General features: G+C 43.6%; 1 protein-coding gene across 3 annotated transcripts in view; it reads left to right on the top strand.

Moving 5' to 3' along the window:
• Nucleotides 1-2,303: 2,303 nt before the first annotated feature.
• SANBR (SANT and BTB domain regulator of CSR) overlaps nt 2,304-6,000 on the top strand; it is a 46,405-nt gene continuing 42,708 nt past the window's right edge. The window contains exon 1 of one of the 3 annotated variants that reach the window (XM_019717359.3): nt 2,304-2,462. The gene's annotated coding sequence lies outside the window, so the exon portion shown is untranslated. Of the gene's footprint in view, nt 2,463-2,798; nt 2,935-6,000 lie in introns of those variants that run through there. The other 2 variants (XM_074332023.2, XM_019717368.3) reach the window with 2 other exon arrangements.

The raw sequence follows: 6,000 nt of genomic DNA, 5'->3' as shown, positions 1-6,000 counted from the left end.
TGTTTAAGCCACTGTATTTTGGGTCTCTGTTAAAGCAACTTAGTTTGTGCTAAACCTAATAGCTTACGAACACAAAAGGGTTAGACTTGCTGAAGAGGGGGAAGTGAATGGAAGTCTTAGGTAAAACAATGCCAAAGAAAGATTCTTCCTTGGGCAATGGTTATTGAACCTAATGAGTTGGCTATTTGACCTTGGACAAGTCACTTAATCTGTTTGACCTTAAAATGAAAAGATTGAAGAGATTGATCTTTCAAGGATTCTTTCCAGCTCTGTCATTCTGTAAATGCATGTGGTTCTAGAAAAGACTAGAGAGATGAAATCTTCAAATATTAAGTACCTGAATTGATCCCTCAGAGATGCATAGTAGTATGTAGATCTGCAGCTGGAGGACATATTATGGATGGGGTCCAGTAATAGAGCTCTAGTTTCTTCTATTCCTGCTTGCAAACTGGTTAATTCTTAACTGAATTTCTTTTTGTTGAACCTTGCTAAAAGCAAGGAATGGCAACCAACACAAACTTACGTTCTGACCTTTTCTCAACCACTTCTGTCAGAGCTATAGGCTGGATCATATGCCTTCCAAGGAACACAGGTGACACTTTTCCCAATACATTTGGGAAGCATCACCATGCTTCCAGTCTGCAATGTTTCTACCTGCCAATCCCATATAGATCTTACATCGTTGTTATTGTAGCATACCACTTTCAGGGACCACCTTTCCTTTTTAGGGACTTCACTAAGCTTCTGTAACAAATAGGCCCAAAAATACATATCTAGCTAAAGCAAGCTAAACACTTCTCTCATGTAATAGTCCAGACGTACACGGGGGTCTAGGACCTGTTAGGTATCTTTGCTTCACAGGATAATTCAGGGCCCAAGTTCTGTGATATTGCTCTGCAATCCCTGAGGGGTCTTTGTGCTGGCTCACCACCATCACAACTTGGTTCTAGCCTATGAAAGAAGAAAGAGGAAGTAGAGAGGAAGTAGCCTCTCTAAGAATTTACCTAACTAATATCTTTGTGGTACAACTTGCCTAACATTAATGTCTTTCTGGGACAAAAATAGTTAAAGATTTGCAGAAGGGGCCGGCCAGGTGGCTCAGGCGGTTGGAGATCTGTGCTCCTGACTCCGAAGGCTGCCCGTTCGATTCCCACATGGGCCAGTGGGCTCTCAACCACAAGGTTGCCAGTTCAACTCCTCGAGTCCCGCAAGGGATGGTGGGCAGCGCCCCAGCAACTAAGATTGAACACGGCACCTTGGGCTGAGCTGCCTCCCGGATGGCTCAGTTGGTTGGAGCGCAGGCTCTCAACCACAAAGTTGCGAGTTCGATTCCTTGGAGTCCTGCAAAGAATGGTGGGCTGCGCCCCCTGAAACTAGAAATGGCGACTGGACCTGGAGCTGAGCTGCGCCCTCCACAACTAAGAATGAAAGGACAACAACTGACTTGGAAAAAAGTCCTGGAGTACACGCTGTTCCCCAATGAAGTCCTGTCCCCCTTCCCCAATTAAAAAAAAAAAAAAAGATTTGCAGAAAGTCACTTGTGATACAATTGGAAAAAAACTGATTCTGTACAGTTGGCCATTTACTCATCAGATCTCATTATAGTAATTATTCATTTGGATAGAGCTTTACTTTTTCTGACCTTTCTGATCCTAACATTTCGTTTTGGTTCTTAGAATAGACACATTCCAAGTGCAAATTGAAAATATTGACGTGTAGCATTTACCTTACAAGACTGAACCTTATACATTTTACTAGGTCCCCAGTGGTAATATTCACAATAACACACACATGCTGAACCTATTATGAATTTTTCATTCAGTTTTCCTGAATTTGTAACCCAGAGCTATTTACATTTTTCAAGAGATGCCTTCTGATAAAGACAATATTTAACCCAAGATACTTTTGGTGTCCCTCAGAGCATACGATTTTCCCACTCTACCTAACCTAAGCAGCTTTACCAAAGTGTCCTGCATTGCCAACCATTTCATCCGTTCCTTATCGGAGTCCTTTTATGTCCTATATTCCCCTTTCTTCCGGACTCAAGAGTTGGTCACCTATGATCAGGCTTGGAGGATCTGGTTGCTAAGAGACAGGACGCTGGGAGGGTGGGGACGCTGCACTGCGACAAGCCTTGGAGTGAATGCGAAAGGGGGCAAGGGAGAGGCAAAGGCAAGGCGGCCGCTTACTGCAGCCGCCTGCCTGTTCGGCTCCCTCCCGCCCGGCAGGAGCTCGTCTCTCATTGGCTCTGCCGCTGGGGCACTGGCCTGTGATTGGCGGGGCGGCATTGGGGCTGGCGCTCTTCTCAGCCTCCTACTAGGCGGAGTGGTGGCGTGTGAAGACTTGATGTGAGGGCCGCGGTTGGGTTTGCGGGCGGCTGGTGGGAGCTCGGTGCTCCAGCACGGGCGGAGCCGGCCGCTGCAGGTGACGGAGGCGCAGCGAGGGCCGCCGCGGCCCTGGAGGTGAGCGAGATGCCGAGAAGACTTGGGTTCGGGCTAGGGGGCGGGAGTGTGGCGAGGGACGGTCCCGCTAACACCCAGCGCATTCCCGCCGCGGCCTCCTCGCCCAGCGGGACGGCTGGGGTCCCGCTCGCCCAAACGCCCGCGAACACCTCCACGTGTAGCCTGCAGCCCGCCGGCCCTGCCTGCTCCAAATCCGCGTAGCCGTCCCGCCCGCGCACCAGCTGAGGGAGCCCAGCTTCTGCCGGCCCGGCAGCGCCCCACTGTCTGCCCCGCCCGTTTTCCCCAGCCTCGCCCCTCTGCCCGACGCCTTTGTTCGCTCCCCATCCGCTCCGTGCGGGAGAATTTCTGCCCCAAAGGGGAATGGAAGCGGGGCAGGAGGACGCGAAGGTCTGAGGTGCCCCGAGGACGCCCCGCGCAGTGAGCCTCTGGGCCGAAGGTTTGCAGGGCTCTGGTCTATTCATCCTGGTTTTGGGTATGATTTTACTTTTTCCTTCACGATGAAAGCCACCTGGCTCCGTTCTCTTTTGGAGTCTGGAAGCCTGGTCATTGGTCGCTGGTGCGGGATGACTCAGTGTTAACTCCTACGCCCCGTTATGCCAAAGGCCTTTGACCTGCACTACCGGCTCCCTTCTCTTCCCATCTTACCACTGCCTAGGAAAAAAGGTCTCTGTCTCCAAGAGCCTTTTTCTATTTCAAAAAGGGGGGGGGACCCCAAAACACAACAGATGCCAGTCGTAGACTTCTATTTGGTCTTAATTAATTGAGATTGGTCTTATTAATAAATTTAAATAAACCAAGATTGTAGGAACGGGGGAGAGGACATGAGGTCTGGTCTTCAAAAGTGTTCTGTATTAAACAAATAGAATTTTTATTTCTGGTAAATAACATGTTTCACCTTAAACATTAACTTTTAAAATAATGTTTTCTCATGAATGGGGAGTAGACTTAGTAGTAGCGTTATTTAAGCTTCAAACTTATTGTCACAGTTTTTGATAAGTCTACACTTTTTCTCCAGAATGGGTGCACTGTGACAGCTATTCCGAGAGAATTTATGTGTTAGTAAGGATTATCCATCAGTGCTACGCCTTTCATACTTCAGACTCTAAGGGATGCTTTCTTGATCATTCGTTTAACTGGAATTAATACCGGATAGTCTTCCCTTGCTTGGGATGCTTTAGTTGTATAAAGAAAATGTCAACACAAAAAATTTTCACATCTAGATGATTTAAATTATTCTCAAACATATATATTATAAATGAGTATCATATTTGAAACACATATACAAGTTTTTAAGTATTAAATCTGGACAGTATTTTTGATTAGCTAATGGTGCAGGCTCGTTGTAGGCCACAATAAATATTTTAGAAATTTTAAGTAAATTTTTTTGGAAATGAAAAGAACAGCACCCAGGTTCTTGCCCTGGATTCTGTTTTAGACTGAAGACCAAACAAATGATAATAAAATATCCCATGCCCTAACATACATCTCAAATTGTATGGTATGAAAAGTGATGATGTGTTAGGCACACAAGTGGAGAATAATGAAATTCTGTAAAATCTATTATCTACTGGGCTCAAAGCAGTATTTTACAGTTGTTAAACAAATTCTTGGAAATTTTTAATGCCAATGATGGCCAAAATAGGAAGAAAATAATATAAGTGGTACTAAATTATTTGTTGAGTACCTTTTTTATGCCAGGTGGTGTGCTGGGTGCTTTATATACCTATATTACTATTTAATCCTTATTGTAATCCCAAAGGTAGGTACTATCTTCTTATAGCTGAGACAATTGAAAGTGGTAAAGCTGGAAAAGGACCTAGATCTGACGTTTTATTCATTTTGTTGGAGCATACTTCATTGAAAAGCTGTTGTCTTTTATCGATCACATTTATCTTTATTAATTTAATTTGAAGATCTCTGGAATGTAAATGTTACTATTACAGACATTATGTAATCCTTACATTGTGTCAAGTAGTGCTGTCCATATGTCCTCAAAATATGTGAGCTAGCTACTATTCTTTGTGCTATAGAGGGGAAATTGAGGCATAGAAATAAGTCATCTGAACCAGACAAGACCTTAGGTGGTAGAACTAGGACAAAAATTTGGGCATTCTGGCTCCAGAATCTATTCTCTTATCCACAACAGGATTCTGGCCTATCTACAGGGTACCTCTCTGGTTGCTAGGAAGCTGTGATTTTAGAGTGCTTAGTGTTTTCCTGTTTCTTTTTAATGTTCATGTAGATACATAACTTTGTGATGTCTGCCACCTGATGTCCTATACCAGTGTTTTATGTAAACAATTGCATGGTACTAATCATGGTTAGCACTTACTGAGAGCTTTCACATTCCAACTCCCCATTCCAACATTTAAACATCTCACGTAATCATCAACACAATTCTACGAGGTAGAAAGTGTTATTTTATGTTGCATCATATTTGTGAGGCACTTTTGCTGTCTTCAGAGTGCTTTCACAAAATAATCATTTTGATTCTACGATGTCAGTCAAAGAAAGGTATTATCAACACTTAATTTTTTTTTTAGGTGGTTTTTTTTGGTGTTGTTAATCTTATTGGGGAATATTGAGAAACAGTGTGTTTCTCCAGGGCCCATCAGCTCCACTACGTTGTCCTTCAATCCAGTTGCAGGGGGCGTAGCCCACCATCCCATGCAGGAATTGAACCGGCAACCTTGTTGCTGAGAGCTCATGCTGTAACCAGCTGAGCCATCCCGCCACCCCTCCGGCAGTTCAGCGACAGCTCCTTGAGGGCGCAGCTCACTGGCCCATGTGAGATTCCAACCCTCAACCCTATTGTTCAGAGCTCAGCGCTCTAACCAACTGAGCCATCCAACCACCCCCACATCACTTAATTTTTATTGCTAAAGTTCAGATGACTATCATGTGTGGAGTTAAAACTCAAACCAGAGCTGCAGATTCCTGTGTATACTGCTTTTTGCACTATACTGGTCTGTCAGTGGACCTTTGCTTTGTACTTGTCCTAAGGAGGTAGGTAATATTTTCCATAGGAACAGCTTCTATTTAGAAATTGTATTCCCAACCCACAATTCATCATCAATTAAATCATAGCTATGAAGAGCCATAAACCTTTGTCATTATTTTCATCTGTAAATTTACATTCTGACTTCAGATACAATGCCTGGCACATAGTGGAGGCTCAGTAAACGTTTGAGTAAAATAAGAAATGTCTCATATACAGTGACATAAAAAGGTTCTTAAAATTATTTTTTTTATTTTAGCTTTGTTGAAGTATAATTGACATAAATTCTTAAAATTGTTTAAGTTTCAGTGGTGTTATCTTCTTTTTCTCTTTGATACCACAACCTTCACCCTCCCCTGCTCATAAACAGAAGTTTTCAAAATTGTTTGAGTCATAACTAACTTCAACATGTGTTAGACTCTATCTTTCTCTACCCTAAGCCATTTTTCCCAACTTGTTGTCTCCCCTGTACTGTACCTTTTGCAGATAATGGAAACAGCATGGATGTGAGAGTCAGTTTTACCTTGCTCTGCCTCTTAT

The sequence above is a fragment of the Rhinolophus sinicus genome, chromosome 2 (assembly GCF_057876585.1).
Source record: "Rhinolophus sinicus isolate RSI-liver-muscle chromosome 2, RSI-T2T, whole genome shotgun sequence".
Taxonomy (NCBI): Eukaryota; Metazoa; Chordata; class Mammalia; order Chiroptera; family Rhinolophidae; genus Rhinolophus; species Rhinolophus sinicus.
This window is presented reverse-complemented; position numbering and strand designations above follow the sequence as displayed.